Here is a 27,179-nt window from a genome sequence, read left to right on the forward strand (position 1 = left end):
CCTGGCTTTGGATTGGCACAGCTCCGGCCATTGGGACCAACTGGGAACTGAACCAGCAGATGGAAGACCCCTCTCTATCTGCCTCTCCTTCTCTTTGTGTGTAATCTGACTGTCAAATAAATAAATAAATCTTTAAAACAGATATATATATACACACACACACACACACACACACACACACATATATATATATCATGTGTTCAAAATACAAACCAAAAAATTGAGAAGATACTTTAAAATATTTTATTTTCAAAGTTTTACTCAAAATTGGTAAAAGGAAAACCAATTGAAAAGATAACATGAGCAAAATATATTGTTAAATATTTTAGTGAAAACACTACATAGCTCCAATACTCATGAAAATGTGCTCAACTTCTATAGGGGTAGGGAACCATTTTTTATGCAAAGGTTATTTTTATTATATATATAAAACATCATTCATAGAGCATACAAAATTAACAACTTAAAAATTAACCAACTGTAGTTTTATTGAATTTCATGTGAAAAATTAAGTTTAAAATTACAGCCCTAAACTTTTTTCCCCAAAGCTGAAATTAGGTGCTCCAGGTGTAGCTGTAAAGATAAGGGACCAAAGCTATGTGGCCTTTGCCTCACCCACCGGGCTGCACAGAGCCCCTCCCTACCCCTTTCTTGTATCTTGCCTCACCAGACCAGTTCCCTGTCCCTGAGTTCCTAGATAAGCCACAAACCTTCTCGTGATCTTGTATGACCTTGTGTGAGACCCTGCAGTCTGGCACGTACACCCCAACGGCCTGGACCCTATGCCTCAGCCAATCAATTCAAAGGGCATCAACCCCAAGAGCCATCCAACCACCTTAGTGGGTCCGTTCCCGCCACTGGATGTGCCAATCAAATCTAGGAGATGTCCTTTGAATTTCCCACCGAATGAGATGATTTACTGTGATGTAAAATGTCTCTAAAAACCCTATAAAAACCTTGGCCCTTGACTTCTCGGGGCTACTCTGTTCTTGCATGTTCAGAGAGCCCCAGCATGCTGGAAAAATAAACCCCTTGCCGATTGCATGAGAGAGTGTCTCTTGGAGTCATTCCTTGGGCGGCGGATGCGTTTGGACCCTAACACATGTACCTCCTATAATTGCCTGGCAGGGCCAGACCAAATGATTTTGTGAGATTTATATGGCCCAAAGGCTGCATATTTTCAACCCTGGCAATAATTAGAGAAATAAAAATTATACTAACTCAATATATTATTTTAGCATAATTATGTTGACAAAATTTCAAAACTCTATCAATTACAAAATATTTTGTGATTGCTTACCAAATGGTAATTTATAAATTACAGTTGCAGCATACACTGAGACAATCATAGCAAGAAACCATTTAATCCACAAATATATGTCAATTGGCTTATAAACTGGAAACCACAAATCCTACTATATGTTTATAAACATAGGCATATATAAAGATTATCTTTTCCAGCATATGTTAAACCTGGCCATGCTGAAACCTATCACTTCCAGTAATCTATGTGCTGAGTTCAATGGCAATTATTACAAAGCAAATTCTGGCTGTCGCCGCAGCTCACTAGGCTAATCCTCCGCCTTGCAGCGCCAGCACACCGGGTTCTAGTTCCGGTCAAGGCACTGGATTCTGTCCCAGTTGCCCCTTTTCCAGGCCAGCTCTCTGCTGTGGCCAGAGAGTGCAGTGGAGGATGGCCCAAGTGCTTGGGCCCTGCACCCCATGGGAGACCAGAATAAGTACCTGGCTCCTGCCATCCGATCAGCGCGGTGTGCCAGCTGCAGCACACTGGCCGCGGCGGCCATTGGAGGGTGAACCAACAGCAACGGAAGACCTTTCTCTCTGTCTCTCTCTCTCACTGTCCACTCTGCCTGTCAAAACAAAACAAAACAAAAACAAACAAACAAAAAAAAAAAAAAAACAAAGCAAATTCCAATCTTGTAAATACTCGAAACTTTTTCAACCCTAATCTTCCTTCTAGAATGTCATTCTCTGTCCTCTTTTGTTTTCCAAAGTTGCTTCCTTCACATTTCTGTTATCTAATCCCTTTATTTATAAGACAATTGCTATCCAGCCTGTAGCAATCCAGGTGCCCAAGGAATTGCTGGTGTTTCTCTACCCAACCTGCTTTTTTCTTCTGCTTTTGTGGTTTTTGTTTTGTTTTTGTTTGTTTGTTTGCTTTGTTTTGTTTTGTTTTGTTTTTACATCTGATACCAGCAAGGTAGTAGCTAGCAAAGACAGAGCTGAGGTCACTAGCCTTTCCTAACCTCATTTACTCCACCCAACTACTATACCCCCCACAACAATTTGTGCTGCAGAAACCTGGTATTTCTGTTAAACTGCTACTGATGCTAGCTGAATATTCCTAACAATGTTGCTAACTGAATATTCCTAACAATGTTGCTAACCACATTCCAGGATGATCTATAGATAATTATAATAACATATTCATAACTTCCACTGATTCCTAGTTTTACTGCTACTACTACTACTCCTACTTCCCTGATGCTATGACACTGTTGAGACTTCCAAAACAGGCAAAAAATAGGTACTACTCAAACCTTGCCCCAAACACCACGTTCTGTGAATGTTAAATTAAACCCCTAAATAAACACCATCCAGTATGAATATTCAACTCCTCCAGATCATATAAAGAGATAACTTTGAAATTAATTTTGTGCTACCCACTCTGCAGCATGCCCACACTCACTCTTGAGTGTGTACTTTTATTTTGCTAATAATAAATATCTTTCACTAAACTTTAAACATTTTGTCCTTGAATTCTCTCTTGCATCAAACACAAGAGCCTAGACCCAGCCTTCGACAACATTGTTGGCAAGCAAACCATATGGTAAAGGCCCTCCCAGAAATCAGTGGGTGAGTCTTTCTACTGACTCTTTCTTCCCTTAAATTTAAGTCTCAGTTGTTTGCCTTTCTTTCCTTCTTCACTATGTTCTGAATCACTGTGGACTAGCTCCTCTTAACCTAATCATGTCTGCTACCTCCAATTAGTATTGCAGGTGCGTAGGCCTAGAACTGACACTATACAGCTCTGATACCACTGGATCCTTTGTTAAGAAGGATTAGACTTACTGCCAAACTGTGCAGTGCCTGGAGGATGTCACAGGGCAGAATATGAATGTTCTGACTTATATGGAGGCCATTTACCCTGTTCTGAACTCCATTGTGGGATCTTTATCCTCAGAGAGGGGTGTGTTTTCACAGGAGGTGATGACAAGTCCCCCTTTTGATAATTTACCTTGTCTCTGGTTTACCAGATAAAAGATGTCCTCCTGTCCCATCAGTTTCCCCTAATGCTAGACTGTCTATTGCTTTTATTTGGCAGGGTTTTGCTACCCTACTAGGGTTCTTGTCTCAGGTTCATTGCCCCTAAATTTTTAAGATGCTGATTAGTATTGAGATAAGACATTGCTTGGATTAACACCCTGTTGAAATCCAAAATAGAGTAGGTCCTCTGGTATTGGATCAGAACACACCTGATGGACTACACAGACTCCCCCTGTCATTTTCCTCCCAAATGGCAAGGGAAGGTTTCCTCAGTGAGGCCAACACCCTTTCAAACCAGAAACCCAGTAGGGACTACAAACTTTGTTTAATAGATTTCTTGAACATGGAACCCTGGGTTCTTGTCAGTCCCCTTAAAAACAGTCCCCCTTTAGGCAATTTTCAAGCCAACTGGTGAATATTCAATGGTTCAGAACTTCCAGGACATAAATGAGGCTGGAATGCCACTACATGCTACTTTACCAAATCCCTGTAGCTTCTTAATCCATACAACTGAAAGCACCACTCACATGCCTAGACTTGAAAGATTCCTTTTTCTGTATACCCTTATTCCCAGAATCCCAATATATACATTTTCTGAATGGACTGTTAAATCCTCAAGTGTGGCCTAGCAGTATACCTGGTTAGCAGGTGTACTTCCTCAAAGTTTTAAGGATATCCCTCATTTGTTTGGTAAGATCTCCAGGAAGAGCTTAGAGAGCTCAAATTATAGACTGAAGCCATTTTAAAATACGTAGGTTATATCATCATCTGGAGTCCATGATAGAGCATTTGGATGAAACATCAATTAGATTTTAGTGTTTTATGGGAATCAGGATACAATATTTCCCTAACCAAAGCTCAGATATTTAGGCAATGAGGCCTGACATCAACAGACCCACCCCCACCCCAGGCCTCTGTCCAGGAAAGCTCAGACCATACACTCTTTTTACCACTCCCCATTCTGTCCTCGCTAAAATAAAGTCTTCTCTAACTAGCTACCTCCTCTCCTCCTACAAACCCTAAAATTCTAAAACCTAACATAATGGAGATGCATCTGGCACTGCTACTCTGTCTCACAAAGAAATTCTCTCTTGCATGAAAACAAATCTCCTTTACAGCCATCCCTAGTAATATATTTGGCAGAGCTAGCAAAGAAAAATTCAAGAACAGTGGACCCACCACTCTCAGTTTGACATGACTCCCTGTAATACCAGATGAACTGTCTCATGTCTCTGACAATTCCTGAATTCCACAGATTTCTCCAAATAATTCTATAGGAAAGCTGTTGGTACTCATCTCTACGACTATGCCTTCCCTGGCTCCCAGGAGATCGCTCTGATTTCACACCTATACAGAGATATCCTTTTTAACCTTTTGTTTATACTTAATATTGTAATGCACTGTCACTCTCTGTTATTATCTACAGCTGTAGTCCTGGCCCTAACCTTTGCCATAGGCTTGATGCAATCACCCCCAGTTGTTGGACATATATTTAAAAAAAACTTATCTTAGCACTCTTTTATCTCTTCGGGGTAGGATGTTTTTATGCTATCTCCAGCTTCTAACCTGGTTCCCTTATGTGGTTCCAAGCCCCCATATACCAGTCACTCACATTTCGTCTCTACATTTTTACATACCTCTCATCAATATTTCTTCTGGCGTATTTTTTTTTTTTGACAGGCAGAGTGGACAGTGAGAGAGAGAGAGAGAGGGAGAGACAGAGAGAAAGGTCTTCCTTTTCTGTTGGTTCACCCCCCAATGGCCACTGCAGCTGGCGTGTTGTGGCCGGCGCACCGCGCCGATCCAAAGCAAGGAGCCAGATACCTCTCCTGGTCTCCCATGCGGGTGCAGGGCCCAAGGACCTGGGCCATCCTCCACTGCACTCCTGGACCACAGCAGAGAGCTGGACTGAAAGAGGAGCAACCAGGAGAGAATCTGGGGTGCCAGCGCCACAGGTGGAGGATTAGCCTATTGAGCTGCGGCAACTTCTAGTGTATTTTTTAAAGATAATGCCAATGTCTCTTCATGTTGAATCTGTACATTCTCCTCCCCTACGAGCTAGCAAGCCCTCCCTACCCTGCCTAGATCTGGGAAAGGGCCCATAGACTTGTTTATATTACAAGGACCAGAATCCTCCTGGCAGAACCCCTGGAGATATATCTCTCCTGAGTTCTCAGGAAGAAACACTGACATGGCTAGGGGAAGAAGCATCAACATTGTATAGGGAAAAAACACTGGATGATCCATCTGTTGTACCTGTCCAATGCATTTTTTGCTGTGGCCTTGCTAATTAGTCAAGCCCCTTTATGCACCATGTGTGCTTCCTTCCCCTCTTCTCATAATGTGAGTTCATTCCCCCATGACACCTGTGCCCTAATTGTCATTTTTCCAGGCCCACCCCCTACTGGTCACCACTAATCCTTACACCCAGTGGAAGTGGCTGTAATGGCATTTACTGAACATATTCCCCTGCCACAGGAAGCATGTAGGATATATCTTACTATATGATCACATGTATAGGACCAAAAAAAGGGGTATTCTTTCTCTGTGGTAACAAGGCATACATCTGCCTCCCCACCAACTGGACAGGGACTTGTACACTCACCTTTCTATTTCCTCCATTGTCCTATACCCTGGACAAATCTCTATTTTCTGCCCCTCTAAACCAGCATGTCAAGAGGGATTTAAGACTCATCCCCTTGCCAATCTCACTGGGTATCTTGATAGGAATTGGAACAGGAATGACTGGACTGGACATTTCAGTAGACAAGGGAAATAAAATTGAAGATTTATCTCTCAGCCTCAAGAAGAAATTAATGACTTAGCACAGTAACTGTCTCATCTCCAGGATCAGGTGTATTCATGGGCAGCAGTTCTTCATTCTTAATTTTTACAAAGATCTATTCTTAGTTACTTAAAAATAATAAAGTTAACCCCATACAAAGAAAAGAATTAAAAAACAGTATGCCATCAATTTAGAAATGCACTGACTAACCTAGTCATATTGTAGTTTACATTAAACATCTGCTAAATATAGTGTTACAAACAAATTCTTTGTTATATTTTAAGTTTTTGCCACTATTCATTTCTGTTAAGGGCAGTGTGACCTAAAATGAAACCAAGAGACTAGAAAAACTTCTTACTTGAAAGCCTTTACCCATGAGTATTAATTATCATGGAAACTTAGATGTGTATTTTACAGATTAATTCTATTTAAGTAGCAAATGTCATTGACTTTAAAATGAAAAGTCATACAGAAGTCCTTGCTAAAAACTGTAACACATGGTATAAATATATTTACTTCTGAGATTTCAGTGAATTTTTTCCTAGAGATCTGGATATACTTCTATACTATTTCATATAGAATAAGAAAGGGAAAGAAAATGAAATAATAAATAAAAACAGAATAATTAATGCAATATAATATACAACTTACATAGAGAGCAACCTGGAGATTATAGATTTGTCTATTTCTTTAAATAAATATCCCCATACACAAAGAGTTGGAGAAGAGATACCTCCAAAGTCAAATCAAAAAAGTAAAGTAGAAAAATTTGCAATTTAAATAAATTATTAACAGGGATTTAAAACTTCTGGAGTTAATCTTACTGTACATATGTTTGTCTGCCCATACTTATGAACACTTTTGAAAATGAAATAAACATTGAAGGTGGCATGCTTCCACTAATTTTTCTGTAAATTGTGATATACAATCACACATTTCAAAATCTAGGTGATAAAATACCTACATATATCGATTGACTTTAATAATATAACAGATGTTATGGGCTTTTAACCAAGGTAAGTATTTCATCCTAAAGGAGCAATGAAATGTATTCAAGGTTTTGTAAATGCTTTAGTATGCCTAATAGATTGAGGGCAGTATCTTGTCATAGGCAAGATACTTGTCATTTTAATTTTTAAACCAACATGCTGTAAGCAAAACACTTGCCAGCTTTGTCCTTTTTAATAGTATTTTGTAGCTGGAAGCAAGTCACTACTAGTTAGTGAAACTCAACAAAATTAACACCTAATCTTTTTTTAAAAAATGCTTATTTTTTTATTTATTTGAAAGGCAGAGTTATAGAGAGAGGTAGAGCCAGAGAGAGAGAGAGAGTGAAAGAGAAGTCTTACAACCTCTGGTTCACTCCCCAAATGACTGCAATGGCCAGAGCTGAGCTGAACCGAAGCCAGGAGCCTGGAGCTTCTTCCAGGTCTCCTACATGGGTTTAGGGGCCCAAGCTCCTGGTACATCTTCTGCTGCTTTCCCAGGCCATAGCAGAGAACTGGATTGGAAGTGGAGCAGCAGGACTTGAACCAGTGCCCATATAGTATGTTGACACCATGGGCGAAAGCTTTACCTGCTATGCCACAGCTTTGGCCCCAACACCTACTATTTTAACTTGCTTTATTTATTTATTTAATACTTACATATCTAGCCAACTGCCTAACAGCCACAGTGAAATAAAAATATACACATTGAAACTGCATTCTTCATAGAAAGACTTAGTCTGGAATGTTGAAACCAAGATTGAAGGAATAAGGCAACAGGGACACACTGGAATAGAGTTAGAGACTCTAAAACTTTATTCACTTGAGCTAGTTTTTTCTGAGGTTGTTCCAGAAAAACTTATCTTACTACATTGTATGAAGAAGAAGTCAAACCAAAACCAACAAGGAATGCTGAAATAGACTAGTATGAGTCAAATTTTTAATATTACATTGTATAGTGTAAGCAGCAAGCACTTTCCTATTTTCTCTTTCCCATATCCTGGATGCTCTCCTAAACCTTGCTATAAAATTCCTGGAAACTTGTTTCTTGAAGAAGTGGTTTCATTAGGGAGCTATACCTTCCCACTCTCTCCTTTACTTGTCTCAAGTAAATAAACAATTTTTTTTTTCTGAGCATCTCCTGATTGCAGCTGATTATTTGGTGACAGTACAAGCTAATGAACTCCTTGTGTATGCAATAATACTTAGGAAGTTTCTCTAATTCAAAGAGAAGGCACATTTTTTTGCATTAAATATCACCATTAACATGAGGGTACTTTAAAAACCTCACACAAATAGAATTTATTTTATTACAATTCAAAATAATATGAATTCTATGCCTACAAAGTTTTCAAAAAGGTCCATAAAATACTTTTTATGAAAATTCATGAATTTCAAAGTGTTTTGAAACAAAGTAGATATTTTCATTATTTATTTGAAAGACAGAGTGATAGAGAGAGCCTGAGACAGAGACAGAGAGCAAGAGAGATCTTCCATCTACTGTTTCATTCCCCAAATGTCTGAAACAGCTGGGACTGGGATGGAGCGGAGCCATAACTCCACCCTCGTCTCCTAGACTACTAGAAGGATCCAAGTTCTTGGACCATCTTCCGCTGCCTGTGTAGGCGCATTATCAGGAAGTTAGGTAAGAAGTAGTTCATCTGGGACCCAACCAGCATTTTGCCAAGGAATTCCAGCCTCTCAAGCAGTGACTTAACTCACTGAACAACAAGGCTAGTCCCAGAATTAAACATATTTAATTCCTTTCTCCCAGCAACTTTTTTTTGAAGTAGCTCCATGCTTTTCAATCAGGAGATAATAAAATAAACTTTAAAATAGTGAGGAGGCTATTTTCTTTGTATAAGTCATAAAATAATCTTCTATATAATATGAATAAAATTTAAAATATGCATAAAATTAAAATCACACTTCCCACAATAATAAACAATTATGATTATTTATTATTAATAACATAGCATATAAAATTGCATGAAGGAATAAATAACTGTATAAAATTCAAAATATTTGTGGCTGCATTGTGGCATAGCAATTTAAGCTGTCCAGCTTCTGATCTTGGCATCTCATATGGGTGTCAGTTCAAGTACCAGCTGCTCCACCACCAATCCAGGTCCCTGTTAATCTGCCTGGAAAAGCAGCAGAGGATGGCCAAGTACTTGGGCCACTGAACCCATGTGGCAGACCCGGATGTGTGTCTAGCCTCCTAGATTCAGTCTGTCCCAGTCCTGGCCATTTGGGAAGCGAATCAGTGATAGAAGATTTCTCTCTCTCTCTCTCTCTCTCTCTCTCTCTAACTCTGACTTTAAGTAAATAAATAAATATAAAAAAAAGTTTGTCATTAGTAGGTCTATCCTAAAGAATGGCTAAAAGATTTTCTACAGGTTAAAAATAATGAAAACAGAAAATGTGTTGGGGCAGAATGGAGACACCTCAGAATTCTGAATATAGATCTACCATGTGACCCAGCCAGCCCACTCCTGGGATTTTCCCCAAAGGAAATGAAATCAACATATGAAAAAGTTATCAATACCCACATTTACTGAAGCTCAATTCACAATAACTAAGATGTGGAATCAAACCAAATGTCTTTCAACTGAAGACTAGATAAAGAAATTATGGGATATGTATACCATGGAATACCAAACAGCAGTAAAAAAAAAAAAAATGAAAGCCTGTCATTTGCAACAAAATGGATGAAGCTGGAAAACATCATACTTAGTAAAATAAGCCAGTCCCAAAAGGACAAATACCGTATGTTCTCCATTACCTGTGATAACTAATGCAGCACTTTTTATGTGATCTACAGAAATGAAATAGACACTTTACCATGAAATGACTTTGAACAGCCCCCATCTGAGGAACAGTTTTTTTTATACTGTTTGTTGAACTCTCCACTTAGTATAAAGTTAATCATGTGTATAAAGTTAACTGAAAATAGATCTTACTAAATAATAAGAATGGGAATAGGAGAGAGAGGAGGAAGCAGGGTGGGGGTATGTGTCTGAGGGTGGGTATGGTGGGAAGAATCACCATGTTCCTAAAGTTGTATTTATGAAATGCATGAAGTTTGTCTTCCTTAAATAAAAAGTTTCTGGGGGAAAAATTAAAAAGAATAATTTAGCATGTAGACTAGAAATGAATGTAATAAACTATAATCATGAGATTTTAAACTATAATTGGTGGGTCAAGCAAAAATCACTCCCTGAATTTTGAAAATTGTTAAAAACAATTCAGTGGAAGGGTTTTCTTTTTAACAAACTATTCTGGAACAATTGGATATCCACCAGTTAAAAATAAAAAAGAATCTTGTCCTTAACTAAACACCATGAAAATTTACTTCAAAATGAGCCATAAATTTCAATCTAAAGCATAGATCAGTAAGACTTTTAAAAGATGATACAGGTGAATAATTTTAAGATCTAGGAATAGCCATAGGCATCTTACCCATGACATAATAATAATAATGCATTAAAATTATGATCTATTCATTTTTTAAATAGCACTGTGAATGGCTGATGACAAGTAACTACCTTGAAGAAAGCTTTTTTTTTTCTAACAAAAAACAACCTGAAATATGTAAGGGATTGTGAAAACACAACTGTATAAAAACAAACTACCCAAATAGAAAATCAGCAAAAAACATGAACAGAAATTTTACCACAGATTATATATGGATATTAAATTAGTATATAAGATATATTTAGCAGCCTTAGCTCTTTAGGAAATGCATTTTAAAGCTAGATTTTTATTGATTATTGATCTAATAATTTAATTATTAGATAATAATCTAATAGTTATGGATCTAATAAGAACAGATCCTTAAAAAAGATACAAAAGTCTAATAAGTGCAATAACAGCCCTCAAAGATGTTCAGGTCTTGATCTCTTGAACCTGTAAATAATCTATTACTTCATGGGGCCGGTGCCGTGGCTCACTTTGTTAATCCTCCACCTGCAGCGCCGGTATCCCATATGAGCACCGGGTTCTAGTCCCAATGGCTCCTCTTCCAGTCCAGCTCTCTGCTGTGGCCTGGGAGGGCAGTGGAGGATGGCCCAAGTGCTTGGGCCCCTGCATCCGGATGGGAGACCAGGAAGAAGCACCTGGCTCCCAGCTTCGGATTGGCACAGCGCAGGCCATGGCAGCCATTTAGGGGGTAAACCAACAGAAGGAAAACCTTTCTCTCTGTCTCTCTCTCTCACTGTCTATAACTTTACCTGTCAAATTAAATAATAATAATAATAATAATAATATATTACTTCACATGGGTAGGGAACTTCATAGATGAGACTGAGGGTATGGGCCTGGAGGTGGGATGATTAGCCTGCATTATGTGTATCAGTGCAATATTATTATGAGTCTTTAAAGTGGAAAATCATTCAGTTCTGGGTAAGACGGAGAAATGTGATGAAAGAATAAGTGTCAGAGGCCTGAGATACTGCTGTCTTTGAAGATGCAGGAAGAGCAGCCAAATCAAAGGTGTGAGGGTAGTCTCTTAGATACTAAAAAGGCAAAGTCAAAAACAAAACAGATTCTCTCCTAGAGCCTCCAGGATGGAATGCAGTAGTCCGACCCTGAGAAACACCTGAGACACAGACTTCTGCACCAAAGATCTGCAGGAAGACAAATTTGTGCTATTGTGGTTTTTTTTTTAAGATTTATTTATTTATTTACAAGGCAGAGAGACAGAGAGAGAGACAGAGAAAGAGATCTTCCATCCCTTGGTTCACTCCCCAAATGGCTGCTATAGCCAGAGCTGGGCCAGACAGAAGTCAGGAGTTAGGAACTTCTTTTGGCTCTACCTCATGGCTGCAGGGGCCCAAATTCTTGAGCTGTCTTCTGCTGCTTTCCCAGGAGCATTAGCAGGAAGCTGGATTGGAAGTGGAGTAGACAGGTCTCAAACCGGTGCCCATCTGGGAATGTGAATGTCTTTGGCTTAACCTGCTATACTAAAAAGCTGGCTCCCAAATTTGTGCTATTTTAAAATACTAAGTTTTGGGTAACTCTGTAGAGAAACCATAAAAAATAACATAAATGCAAAATGATAATGAAGGTACAGAGGAATTTGATCTCTCATAGTCCCCACTGGTAGTCATTTTATATAAATTTACTATAAGGGGCCAGCGCTGTGTGGTAGTAGGTAAACTGCCGCCTACAGTGTCAGCATTCCATTTGAGTGCCGGTTTGAGTCCTGGTTGCTCCACTTCTGATCCAGTTCTCTGCTATGGCCTGGGAAAGCAGTAGAAGATGGCCCAAGTCCTTGGGCCCCTGTATTCACATGGGAGACCTGGAAGAAACTTGTGGCTCCTGGCTTCAGATTGGAGCAACTCCGGCCATTGCGGCCATTTGGGGAATGAACCAGTGGATGGAAGACTTCTCTCTGCCTCTGCCTCTATGTAAGTTGGCCTTTCAATTAAATAAATAAATCTTTAAAAAAAAAAAAAGATTGTGTTTCTTAAAAAAAAAGTCTCTAAGCACGCATCAAATTATAATATGAGCTAGCAATAACATTCTTGAGCATTTGCCTTAGGATGTGTTAGGTAAGAAGTCAGAATGAGCTTATGTGTGTGTGACAAAGGCCTAAAGAGTTGACATCTAAGTCCAGCATATGCAGCTCAAAGTCATCCCAATAACCTTCCAGGTACAGCCCAGTATCTTCACTTCAAACATCCTACTGATCTTCCAGGGGGTCCTGCCCATCCTTCCCAGGGTGATGCCAGCCAGGTTTCCTCCTGTCTGATAACTTCAGGGGGAAAACTCAAATAGGAATTTTTCGTATTTACATCCAAAAAGTCCTGTGTTCCAGGAGGAGCAGAGGTGGGGATGCAAGACCCATCACCTTAAGAACCCCTGGCCTCAACCATACTGTGTGCTCAGCCTTTTGCCTCTATGCTGAGCCGCCTGCCTGGCCTGGCCAGGTGTACTCTCTCCACTCAACCATGTAACCCCGCTCTCCCCCAGTCTGAGCGACTGTGCACTCTCTCTCAGATTCTGTCTGGAGAGGTGCCCATCAGTTTTTATGGATGTCCCTGCCTTAATAAGCCTTGCTATTTGCATTCCACTTATTCTCTGTCTCATGCCTGAATTCTTTCTTGCGCGGAGACAAGGACCCTGCAGTTCTCTGGTAACAGATGGATAAAGGGAGAAAAATATTCATGCATATACCTATATGTGTTTCCAGCAGCTTTGTCTTTAACAACAGCAAAAAAAAAAAAAACTGGAACTAAACTGCATGTATTTCCATAGATGAATAGGTGAACAAATTTGTACATTCATGGAACTAAATCTTAATTGAGAGAAAAGTATGTTTTTGATAAATGCAACAACTTGGATGAAAAATACAATCTCTAAAGTTATATACCATACAATTTCATTTTTATAACTTTCTCCAAATGACTCAACTACAGAGATGCAGACTAGAGTTCCAGTGTCCAGGGAACATAGATGAGAGGTGCAAAAATAAAATATCATGAGGAATTTCCTTTGTACTGATGGTGATGTTGGTTATACACATCTCCTTCACTTGCACACACACATACTTACACAGAGAAACATTGGTATATAGGATAAAATTGCATAGCACTATACCAACAGAAACTATTTCATATAAAAATGATAAAATCAAATGAGCACTGTAGTATATTTAAAAGTATTTTGTTTATATTAACTTACTGGTTTAGTTAGATAGGAAGTCAGAAATTGAGCCAATCTGTGTATGAGAAAGGCCTGAGGACTAGCACCTACTGTGGAAGCTCCAGAAGCCCAGTATCTTACACTTCAAAGTCCTGCTCAGACCCTGATAACCTCCCAGGTGGTCCCAGCCCTTCCCCCAGGGAAAGCCTCCAGGAGAATTCTCTCCTCAGGACCAAATGGGTTACCTGACAACATGGGGCAATAAAACCTTTTCAGAAGCCCTAAGGGAAGCTCCCCTACTCTGCCTGGGTGCCAGCAAATCTGGGAAGAATTTGCTAATTTTCACCCAACAAACCCTTTAGCCAGGACTCTCCATCCTTTGTCCTGGAGGAGAGGGGTAAACAGACTCCCTTAAAACCTAGGGAGTCCAAAGGCACTGTGGGGTCAGCTCTCTGCCTCTCAGCTGAGTCACCTGCCTGGTCTGCCCAGGTGTGCTCTGCATTCAACCAGGTAACCTGGCGCTCCTCCATTCTGAGTGACTGGACTGGGTGTGCTCTCTATCTGTCCCTTCCATCCTGAGGGATGCCCTATCCCCAGTAACGCCTTATCACTCTGCTCTCTGTCTCATGCCTGAATTCTTTCTTGAGTGAAGACAAGAACCCCAGGGCTTCCATGGCCTTCCCCCAGGTAACAGTTTAAAAACTATGTTATATCCATTGGAGAAAACTGAGTGAAGAATAAATAGGAATGTGTATTTTGCATTATTTAACAATTTGCTTCAAATCTACAATTATTTAAAATTATTTTGTTTTTGGAAAGCACACTCAGAAAGAGTAAATATAAACATAGGATGTTGAATAAATATGATATTTCCAAATGTAGTAGTATGTTTAATGTTATACTTTTGCTGATAATCAAAGAATCTTAAAGAAAATACAAGTTATCTTCATGAAAGTTTTTAAAATATGATAAGTGTACAAATATTTTAACCCCCTGTGAAATATACAAAGGTGGTGTTACTTTTATTTTTTGATTGATCCACTAGTTTTGCACCATCTGAAAATAGATAGGTCTTGGCAATTGAATTCAATGTATGGCAAACTCAGGCAAAAAGTTGCCACAAGGAAGGCTCTGTGCTGTTCATAGTATGATTTACTGAGCTCTTACCAAAGATGTAGATGAAGATGATGCATTATAAACAAACAAATAAATAGTTGAGAAAAGGGAAGAGGGCTCCAGTTCACAGTCCTAATATCACTATAAAGGTAGGGACCACAGTTCATTACTCTAATCATGTCATGAGTTTAATCTCAAAAAAAAAATCCATAGATCATAAAGCACTTTCCCCAAAATCACATTTGGTGTAATCGATCGATGTAATGCAAGGTGTGGCCTATAGTATCCACAAATATTGATATGGAACTCTATTTACAAAACTACAATTTACCTCTACTATTTGATTGATATACACACTGCAAAAATAGTTTTATTATTGTGGGTGTTTCCCTGCACAATGTAGCAAAAGGAAAATGAAGTCAAGCTATAATTCAATATTTTTAGATGTCAATAATGCATCAAAATACTACTACTATTTATAAACTCTACAAATGTTTTTAGTGAGATAGTAATGAGTCTCAAAGGTATACAATAATAAATATTATAAAGTCATTAAATTTTTAACATTTTCAAATGTTTATTTTTGTCAGTATAAATACTAGGTTTTTGTTTAAATAGTATAAACACTTTACTATAACTAAATTAAAATAAGCAACTAAGTGCATTTTCTTAAATTCAAAAATGCAACCCCTCAAAATTTTATAAATAGGGATCATATTTATTTAGAAAATAATCTCATATTTTTATAATTAGTCAAAAATTTCACATAATGTGCTAAAGTATAGCAAACATAATGCTTATCCTAAATTATATTTTTTCTTGTACTTGGAGCTTCTTTAATCATTTCTAGTAACTACATGAAGTATTCTACAAATATGAACAAAACATATTATTTCTATCATTTATGAAGATTTTAAATTGGGTAGAGGTAAGAGTCATTATCATTTTTCAGACTTTCTCCTGATTAAAAGTTTAAAGAAACAATGCTGCTTTTTTTAGACAACATATTATTTGAAAAATTCTCATGCCTGGAATAGAGCACATTGTTCTCCTTCTTTCCTAAATTTATATTTATCTACATTAAAATTTCTGAGTTAATTTGCATTTCCATTTTACACACTTAATCATTATTGTAAACATTTAAAGAGTTCAAAGTATGTTAGTGACTTCACTTAAACTTTTGTTTTCCTAAATCCAAATACCTATTCCAGTAATTCAATATCTTAATTCTTAATCTTCCACAGGAACACCATCTCAGAATGCTCCCAGCCTCACTATCAACAATACATTAGGACACAATGCCCCAGAGAGTTGCAATAGCTAGGTTATCTTGCCCATAAAAAGAACCCCCTGGGCTTCTGCTATTCATCAAAGTCTTTCACAGTGGCCGAATATTCCAGGAAATGCTTTCATTGTACCTGAGTCTTTGCGTTCATTAAATACTGCTTCTATGACAATAAAGTTGAATTATCTTTATCCAATTTAATTTTTTCTTCTTATACCTACTTCTCCTACTTCTCCCTATATAACTGTTTCATATAAAATGTTGCTTACTGTTAATTGGTTCTATTATAATGAAGAGGTGAATCAGAAAGGGTACTAATTGTATCTTCAAATATTAACATTATTGCAACCCATTTCTCTCTTTAGTACATCCATTATATTAATATGGATACTTCAAAATAGCTACATAGTCAAAATATTATCTTACAATGACATAAATCTTTGTTTTACAAATGAAATATCTTCTCAATTGTCGTTTAAACATAAACGTGGTAGTTGTTAAATCCTGAACTTCTGATTTAACATTCTTGATCATTTTTACTAACTGATTGCATTGTGCAGGTCACATTCTTGGTGTAAATGGTGTTATGATTTTTGTGTATGTATATCATTGGACTTCAATGATAAAGCAATCAAAATATGACTTTCTAATACAAAGACAACCAAGGGTAACGTTGAATGAGTCAATTATCCAATTAATATTCCAAAGTGGTTCAAGAATATGTGTGAACTGAATCTATTCATATGTTGAATACCAAACAAAAACCTGTAGTTCTTCCTGACTGAAGACAAGATTTGTCCAATGTGATTTCTGTAGTAGACAGCATAAACTGATTGATTTCCTAAAACCTCCCTTGTATCTCCTGTATATACTCCTCACTATTTATGCAACTTGGTTATGTTGTCTGGTTTCTATCTAATGGCCATAGCATTATCCACTGCACTTTGTACCTTCTTTACAGTTAGTTATATATCATCCAATGTATCCATGAATCATTCTAATGTGATGCTTTTAAACTTTATCTTAGCATTGTTTTATTTTAAGAAAAAATGATACATTCAAACTACCTAATGCAGAAAGGGAGTGATTTTACAGATTCAAATCTCAGAGAGCCCATGAATAATGTACTTAGCTTCATGAAATGATAGAACAAATGTCTGGAAACAATAACTAAAATCTACCCTAATCAGTTTAGATATAGATGGATTTAGAACCATCAATCAATGATGAAATTTTGGGGTAAATACTGGTTGTACTTGATGGAATGCATTGCCCAATTGTAGAATTGTAGGTAAAGCAAATTACAAAAATTACAAACATAAAATAAAATATTTTGATTCCCTAGAAACAGATAAATGTAAAACATCACACAGGATTGTATATTAATTGTATATTATACACCCAAATTTCAGAACGCATTCAATATAATCAAGTGTCTTGGGAGCAGAGATCATATCTTAAATTTCCATACCCAAAATAAATGGGATTTGCTCATCTTACAATAGACACTTTTAAACAACTGAATATTAACAAACATATCAACTTATGATTTCTTCAGAAGGTCCTGTCCATAAGAGGAAACCAGGACTGGGATATGTACATGTGTGTGTATGAATGTGTATGCATGTGTCTGGGAATTGCTGGTACCATGTAATTATAAATAAGATTTATTCCCAACTCTGAAAAAGTCTCCATATAATAAGAAAGAAAGAAAACTATTTTATTATCACATATGTAAGTAAGCCTTAAGCCAGAATGTGATACATATCACAATCACTAAGACAATGCAAAAACAGGAAAAAAATCTCACATTTTTATAGTCAAACAGATACAATCCATTACATACATACTACCAAGATAAACAGTAACTAGTTTTCAAGTAAGAGGACTTGGCAGCCCTATTTGTCACATATCCTTCATCATCATTATCGTAGATTTGCCTTTTAATAGGAGTGACCATCTGTGGCAGCTAATTGACTTTATCAAAAGGTAAATAAACTTCACATATCTTTATGACAGGGGATAATTTTAGAGCAAAATGAAGGTAGATTCTTACCCTTTAACACAGAAAGTAAGGAAAAAAATCTTTGTTGATGTCAATATTTCAAAGAGATGGTCGCTGTTCCTTGAGAAAAAAGTTTCTGGCCCCTAAATTGGACAAGAGCCTTACATAACTTTTTTATTCCCCAATAATTTTATTTATGGTATACAAATTTCCTGTGTTTCATATATACAGATTTAGGAACATAGTGAACGCACTACCCTCCCTCCCCTCCTGCCCATGGTCCTACTCTTCCTTTCCATTCTTTTCTTATTCCCTCTCTTAATTTTTATAATGACTCACTTTCAGTTATTTTATACTCATAAGAGTAACCCTACACTACTTAAAGAATTCAACAAATAGTAAGAAAAAAAGAAAACTGTTCCTCAATAGTAGAGACAAGGGCTGTAAACAATCATCGAATCTCAAAGCATAGCTTTTAAGAACAGTTCTATAAAATTCTGGCCGGCGCCGCGGCTCACTAGGCTAATCCTCTGCCTTGCGGTGCCGGCACACCAGGTTCTAGTCCCGGTCGGAGCGCCGGATTCTGTCCCGGTTGCCCCTCTTCCAGGCCAGTTCTCTGCTATGGCCCGGGAAGGCAGTGGAGGATGGCCCAAGTCCTTGGGCCCTGCACCCCATGGGAGACCAGGAGAAGTACCTGGCTCCTGCCATCGGATCAGCGTGGTGCGCTGGCTGCAGCGCACCGGCCATGGTGGCCATTGGAGGGTGAACCAACTGCAAAGGAAGACCTTTCTCTCTCTGTCTCTCTTTCTCACTGTCCACTCTGCCTGTCAAAAAAAAAAAAAAAAATTAAAAAAAAAGAACAGTTATATAAAATTCAAAGTGATAGAGGAAAAAAAGCTTAAAAAATTGCTAAACCAATTGCCATCAAAAAACAGATGTAAGAGAGGATTCCTAACTTCACTTTTAAATGAATATTAATTTTAAAATTTATTACAAACCATGTCTCCATTTACCATACTATTGTTTAAAGATAAGAATTTCTGTTTTTCTTACATATTACACATAACTTTTTTTAAGGTCTTACTTCTGTTGGTTCACCCCCCCAAATAGCCGCCACAGTCAGCGCTGCGCCGACCCGAAGCCAGGAGTCAGGTGCTTCTTCCTGGCCTCCCATGCAGCTACAGGGGCTCAAGCAGTTGGGCCATCCTCCACTGCCCTCCCGGGCCACAGCAGAGAGCTGGACTGGAAGAGGAGCAACTGGGACTAGAACCTGGCACCCATATAGGATGCTGGTGCCACTGGCAGAAGACTAACCAAGTGAGCAACTGCGCCAGCTCCTACATGTAACTTTAACATCAAACACAATGAGTTGGCTTGAATTTATGTACAAAGGCACTAATCCAACAAGGTTTTTTGATATATGAAATATAATAAAATATTCCTTAGGAATTGATCTCAAATCATCTTGTTTTCCTAAAATTTAGTGTGATCAAAGTAAAAAAGGAAATGTTAATTCACTAACTTTAAATATTTCATAATAAAATATTCAATATATGAAAAAAGTGTGAATGTGCTTCCGAATAAATCTAATAATAGTAGCTGATCTTATATCTTGTTTATAAACCAACAAGATACAAAAACAAAGAAATAAAAGCAAAAGAATATTAAAGAATATTATGAGTAATTTTTTTGCACTTGCAATATCAACAAAACATTTCTCAATCAATTTAAAGATATATCAGTGAAATGAACTGATACACAGTATTGTAAAATTAGTATGATCTAGAGAATCCTTTTGTTCTTGTATGTATATTGGTCTAATTCAATTTGTGATATCTTTGAATATGTATCAGTCTATGCTTCAAGGTCTGGGAACAGTGTTAGTTACTATTGTCACAAAAGCTATATTTACGTTGGGATAAAAATTCTGAGATTTATCCTTTGACCCAGATGGTGATTTGTTGGAACAGGATTTTTATTTTACATCCCATACAATTGTATATGTGAAATAGAGTAATAGAATCTGATGTTAAAATATTGGCAAATTGTTCAGCTGCAAATATCTCACTGTTTCAGTTACATGTTTTTCTTTCAAGGGCAAAATATCTTAATAAGTTATTTTTAAGATAAAAAGATTTGTCTTCATTTTTGTCAAATTTTCAGCTTCAAACATTATTTAGAGAAACTTAAGTACAGCATTGAAAGGGTTCTAATTCATCTAATTAATTTAAAGATGAAATAAGTTTATAGAACCCTATAGTTGATTCAGAGCTATTATAATTTGTTATGTTTTCTAAAAATAGTTATAACCACCTGAAAAAAGGAGTTTGTAACACTTTCTCAACCATTCACTATGACACTGTGCTTGCTTTGTTTTTGTTCTGATTTTATTACCTACAGCCAAATATTCTCAGAATTAGAAAAAATGTCAAACCGAAGTATGCAAAGCTATCATCTCAATAATATTACATAATTGTAAAAGGAAAGTAGCAGTACCAGGTTGAAAAGACTTGTAAATATTTGTCCATTATTGCTGATTATGAAAGTAACTTATTGTAGTTAATTACAAATTATTACTGGGTTAATTATAATATTAATAATGAGTTTGCATTTAAACATGTATTAAATTCCTTTTAAATATATTCTATATGTTTATTTACAATATGTTCACTATAATTATATAGAACTATATATATGTTCCCTATAATTATCATATGTGAAAGACAAACATATAAAAATACCTTAGTCTGGAGTATACATTTCTGAATGATTTCCTAGGGATGTTTTCGTTCAGGTTGTTCATATTCCACATTGCTTCTTCAGCCTTTATGTGAAGAAATATACAGTGAGTTTTATAATATCATTGGCTATCATGGCTTCTTATACTTATAGGCAACACTTTTAGAAGAGCTATATTTAGTGAAATATGGTCAGGAGATACTGCCAATTTGTTAAATAAACCCCTTTTAAATTGACATGTGGTATTGATCATGTAAAACATAGGAGATTTGTGAGTTAACTCATAAACATAAGAGTCAAAACAACCTAGTTAGTAGGTTGTGGTCTTGAGGAAGTCATATAAATCCTCTTCACTGTAGGCTCATCAAGTGTTCCTAATGGATGATATTTAGGACATAATGGTGGTGAACTGTAGACATGAAATAATTTCATGCATTGTCTTCATCTAGGGCATAGCACATAAAATGCAATTAATGATAGAAATGTACAAACAGCACTATCAACACAATATGATACTAATGTGTAATTTTGTGGGTGATTAGATAAAAAGTTAAAGTTAAGAGCTTTAACAACATTTTGAATGGAGGTATATAGGTCATTAATTTCCAAAATTGGCATCAATCATCATCACTTGTGGGTTTTGAAAAACACAAATCCTTATGTCCCAAACTAGGAATCTCTAAATCATTAGATAAGAAATGTGAAATTACAAAAATTCCCCAAGTTGACATCGGCATAATGAAACATTCTGAATTGAAGGATAATTAAATATCTCTTTCTTACAATTATCTTACTTGGACTCCTTATTAAAATTTTCAGTGATCTCATAATGTGTATTCCAGAAAAGTAGACAATTAATTCTTTCACTTTTTCTTAAGAACTTTAGTTTTATATCTAGTTTAGTGGAAAATCTAAGGGATAGTGTATTGAGCATTTACAGGTGTTACAGCTCTAATTCCATGAATCAGCTATGTGATGGCAGAAAACATGAGCACTTAACTGAAGCTCCTATGATTTCATATTACTAAAAAGCATAGTAGTTAATATGCATGACAGGAAAAAAAGTCAAATTGGGAAAGGCAATAAAGTGTCAAATTTTACCCTTTAAAGTAGTTCAGATAAGGAAATCTTAGAATACTGTAGCATATAACTCTCCAAGAGATTAAATGAAGAATGAAAAAAGTAACTGAATTCCAGAAGAGTTAAATCAACTTTTGCAAAAAAGAATGATGGGTATAAAATTAAAAAAAAAAAATAGAGATACACCCAGCAATTCCCATCCTTGCCTTCTTATTGAAATTGCATATGGTCCTTTTAAAAATTACCTCTATCCCTAAATCAAATGGAAAAACTATTTTGGATACAGAATGAGCATCAGTATTATTTTACTCTGTTATTTTAATTGATAATGCAATAAAAATACCAATTTTATTTGCACATTTCTGTGAGTTGTAATGTTTATAGATTTGTTAAAACTCAGCCATATTCTGGAAACAAAAGTTTCATAACCTAGCCCCAAAAAGTACTTTGTGCTATCTGCTATAGAAATATCCTTTTAATTCATGACAACCACTGATCTGTTATCTCTTGACACAGTTCTATTGTTTCAAGGTCATACAAAAGGAATCAAACAGTATGTAACCTTTGAAGCAAACTCCTTCTACACAGGAGAAAGAAAAGGGAAATGTAAATTCAGTCTAATTTTCATATTCTAGCCTTCTTTCCTATTCTGCTTATTACTATTTACTTTTCAGAATCCTTGAATAACTTTAAATTTTATTATTCTCAAGTTTAATAGCAACATTCCTTGGGTAAGGCAAGGTTATGTCTGCATATTTCATTTTACTTCAAAACCAGAACCCCTGTAATACTCTCAGAATTTAATACATAAGTAGGATTGCAAAATACAGTTCTTGGTCATCACAAATACACAAAGAAGAAAAGAACGTTATAGTAAACAGGATTGTAATTTGACATTTATCTGTTCAGTGTTTCTCAAAGTGGACTATAACTGCCTCAGAAGCACATGATGTACGTGTTATAATGTACTTTACAAAACAATGATATACAAAATAAGCATCTCTGAGAAGTGAAGCTGGGAATTTCCATTTTAAATTTTGGCTTTGTGTATGATGCTTATATAGCCTAAACTTTGTGGTTCAGAGAATTATACGGCAATAGGAGTCTAATCCAAGTTCAGCCTTTCACCATCTGTTCATGCTTGCATAAATCATAGAAACTCTGGTTTCACATTTAAAATTAAATTCAATGAGTCACTATTTTACTATATTTGATGCAATTAATAATATATTATTATTATAAATTTTTATTAATGTACCAATTATTTTTTTTTGACAGGCAGAGTGGACAGTGAGAGAGACAGACAGAGAGAAAGGTCTTCCTTTGGCATTGGTTCACCCTCCAATGGCCGCCGTGGCCAGCAGGCTGCGGCCAGCCCACCACGCTGATCCGATGGCAGGAGCCAGGTACTTCTCCTGGTCTCCCATGGGGTGCAGGGCCCAAGCACTTGGGCCATCCTCCACTGCACTCCCTGGCCACAGCAGAGAGCTGGCCTGGTAGAGGGGCAACCAGGATAGAATCTGGCGTCCTGACCGGGACTAGAACCCAGTGTGCCGGTGCCGCAAGGAGGAGGATTAGCCTAGTGAGCTGCAGTGCCGGCCTAATGTACCAATTATTTTAAAGCTTTATTTTTACTTATTTGAAAGGCAGAGTGACAGAGAGATAGGAGAGAAAATCTTCCAACCGCTGATTCATTCCACAGATGGCCATAACAAATGGGTATCCCATGTGGTGACAGGGTCACAAGCACTTGGACCATCCTCTGCTGCTTGCCCATGAGCATTAGCAAGGAGCTTGATTGGAAGTGGAGCTGCCAGGTTGTGAATTGGCGTTCCAATGTGGGATGCTGGCATTGCAGGTTGTGACTTAACCCACTGTCGCACAATGCTGACCCCACTTTAAGGCATTCTTAACATTTGTATCTTAAAAATGTTTTGTTAGATTGACATTTACACTGAATTTCTTCTAAAAAGATCAAAAATCAATTTTCTGATTGTTGATTATATTTTCTATTTTTTTAGCATTGGGCTTCTTTATGAGCATTCTCAATTTGATCTATAAGCTCATTTTTGATGGGAATTTGCCTTTTTTTTATTTGACAGGTAGAGTTGTAGACAGTGAGAGAGAGAGACAGACAGAAAGGCCTTCCCTCTATTAGTTCACTTCCTGAATGGCTGCTGCAGCTGGCGCTGTGCTGATCTGAAGAAAGGAGCCAGGTGCTTCTTCCTGGTCTCCCATGGGGGTGCAGGGGCCCAAGCACTTGGGCCATCCTCCACTGCCCTCCCAGGCCACAGCAGAGAGCTGGACTGGAAGAGGAGCAACCGGGACTAGAACCTGGCACCCATATGAGATGCCGGTGCCACAGGCGGAGGATTAACCAAGTGAGCCATGGCACCGGCCCCGGAAATTTTTTCAAATTATGGAATTGCTTCTTTGTTTCCTGCTTTCACTCTCCCTCTGTCTTAAATTCTCATCAGGTTTACTGTTGCCACCCACTCTGGGCTCATATTTTGGCATGAGGTTTCAAATCTCTCTGAAGCATTATTTCCCAAAAGGCACACTGACAGGACGCCAAAACTCATCATGAATTCTGTGGGTTTATGACTCCATCCCAGAAAGCCAGGTAGTGTTGTGAGCTCCTACTTCTCTTCCCTCAAACTCTAAAGACCTTTGCTAAGATTGTGAATAAATGAATTCTGTCCCTCATTCGTCACCTAAGAGTCCTTCCTGTTGTTTAACTTAAAACATTTACATGTGTCCATTAAAGTCATGTTATGATATGTTTACAAATCATGGTGATTTCCTTTCTATCTCAACAACCACATTTCCATTAATGATTCTTCAGGACTTGAAATACAAAACGCTGAGACTTCAATGTAGTTCATTGCTTTGCATTTCTGTTCCATTTCTAGCTCACAGAGATATTCTTTATATGTAATTCTATCTGTGTATTTTAAGTTTCTACAAAAATATCCTTCACGCCTGGTGTTCACAAGTTTTAAAGCATGAATTACCAAATTATATCTAGAAATTAGTATCTATGATAGTTTTAGTAATAATTTATCCTCTTCTCATGCTTTCTATGGGAGATTCTTTGGGAGAGCTAGTATTTCCTCCTCTATACATTTCTTAATTTGGAATGGGCTTTTCTAGCATGAAATAGAATTTAATCCTACTCTAGTTTAGAGTCCACTTTTCAGGAAAGGAAAACTCAATGTTGGTGATAAATCAATACTTATGCCTTACATTAGCAAATTGAAGTTTGTGAGTGTGCATCACATTATCTAGTGATGTTTTGCTATCAAAACCATCACATGAATATGTTTAGGGGATTGTATTAATTAAATTCTGGCCCTACAGCTAAAATATAAAAATATGAATTATAAGTAAGTACTGAGAGGTGTGAGAAAAAACAGCCAAAATATTAAAACTTAATGTCTTTCCTGAAATATGAAAGAAAAAATAGCAAAATAACTAACAATGATTAAGATTAATAAAGGAATGTAAAACCACTAAGGTTTTTTAATGATTAATAATATTTAAGGGTTCTATTACTAAAATTGATATAAGATACATTGCAGATTGGGGCCAGCGTTGTAGTGCAGCATGATAAGTCATTACTTGTAGGGGGACCACATTGCATATCAGAGAGCTTTTTTGAGTCCTGGCAAATCTTGTTTCTGTCCAGTTACCTGCTGGTAATCCTGGAAAGGCTGTAGAAGATGGCCCAAGTGTTGTGCTCTTGTCAACATGTGGGAGACCAGGATGGAATTCCTGGCTCTTGGCTTCAGCTTGGCACAAAAATGGCTGTAATGACCATTGGGAGAGTGAACCAGTGGAAGGAAGAGCTCTCTTTATTTCCGTCTCTTCTCTTTCTGCCACCCTGCTTTTCAAATAAGTAGACGCATCTTTAAGATATAAAAGGGAATGCCAACAATTAAGATTCTAAAGCAATACCTAGAGTCTGGATAGTTTATATTATTTTCATCACATTAGATATCTCTCCCTACAAAGACAAATGTCTGTGTTTCCCATCTCTTTGATGTCACTATTGACCATGTGACATATTGGTCCATCATTATTTCCCTACTTACCAATGCTAATGGTGTCTAAGGATCAGCTGCTTCAGCAACTTGGCCCCATGAGGTAAGAACCATATTGCATGGGCAAGGAATAAACCATTACTGCAGTTGTAGTGGAGGAAATCAAAGTGTGAGGTGAAAGATATGGGTTAAAGTAGTTGTCTAAAAACAATGCCTTGTACGTTGTAAACATATTTCTTTTTTAAATTTGAATAAAATGAGAAGTCATTTTAACACCTTGAAGAGAGGAAGAATGTAATCTACTTTATATTTTAAAAGATTGTTCATATTAGTATGTTTGGGGAATATTTTAAAAGGGAAGTAAGAGGAATCAACAAATCATGGAGCTTTTAATAAGATAGTAGCGGTACAGAACTGCAATTAGGTACATTCTAGATGGATCTTCATGCAAAGTTAACAGAAGTCTTTGGTGAATTTCATGTGAGTTATAAAAAAAAGTGGCATCCATCCTCATTATCTTCCTCTTCCTTGCTATTCCCTATTTACACACTATTCAGTCAATGGTAAACACCTACAGTTTCTTCCTCTCAAATATCAATGTTACTTGGCTGAACTGTTCTAGTGGCTCTAACTGAGCTTTCAACATCCACACAAGTCCTTTCTAATAAGTACTATTTATTTTCAAATAAAATCTCTTATACTTTTTTCATTACAGAAATCAATGTCCTGACCGGCGCCGCGGCTCACTAGGCTAATCCTCCGCCTTGCGGCGCCTGCACACCGGGTTCTAGTCCTGGTCGGGGCGCTGGATTCTGTCCTGGTTGCCCCTCTTCCAGGCCAGCTCTCTGCTGTGGCCCGGGAGTGCAGTGGAGGATGGCCCAAGTGCTTGGGCCCTGCACCCCATGGGAGACCAGAAGCACCTGGCTCCTGGCTTCGGATCAGTGCGATGTGCTGGCCGTAGCACGCTGGCCGCGGTGGCCATTGGAGGGTGAACCAATGCCAAAGGAAGACCTTTCTCTCTGTCTGTCTCTCTCACTGTCCACTCTGCCTGTCAAAAAAAAAAAAAAAAAAAAAAAAAAGAAAAGAAAAAAGAAAGAAATCAATATCCTAAAACCTGAGATACTACTCCTGACATCTTATTTATCTTAAACTCAAATCTCCCTCATAATCACCCTCACTATCTGAGCTTCAGTAACAGTGTTTT

At 37.3% G+C, this 27,179-nt stretch overlaps 1 long non-coding RNA gene across 1 annotated transcript in view; it reads right to left on the reverse strand.

Moving 5' to 3' along the window:
* LOC138843681 (uncharacterized) overlaps positions 1-27,179 on the reverse strand; it is a 222,065-nt gene that overhangs the window by 81,101 nt on the left and 113,785 nt on the right. The window contains exon 2 of the long non-coding RNA XR_011378610.1: positions 20,855-20,937. This is a non-coding gene — a long non-coding RNA (uncharacterized lncRNA). The remainder of the gene's footprint in view (positions 1-20,854; positions 20,938-27,179) is intronic.

This window comes from Oryctolagus cuniculus, chromosome 9 (assembly GCF_964237555.1).
Source record: "Oryctolagus cuniculus chromosome 9, mOryCun1.1, whole genome shotgun sequence".
NCBI classification, from domain to species: domain Eukaryota; kingdom Metazoa; phylum Chordata; class Mammalia; order Lagomorpha; family Leporidae; genus Oryctolagus; species Oryctolagus cuniculus.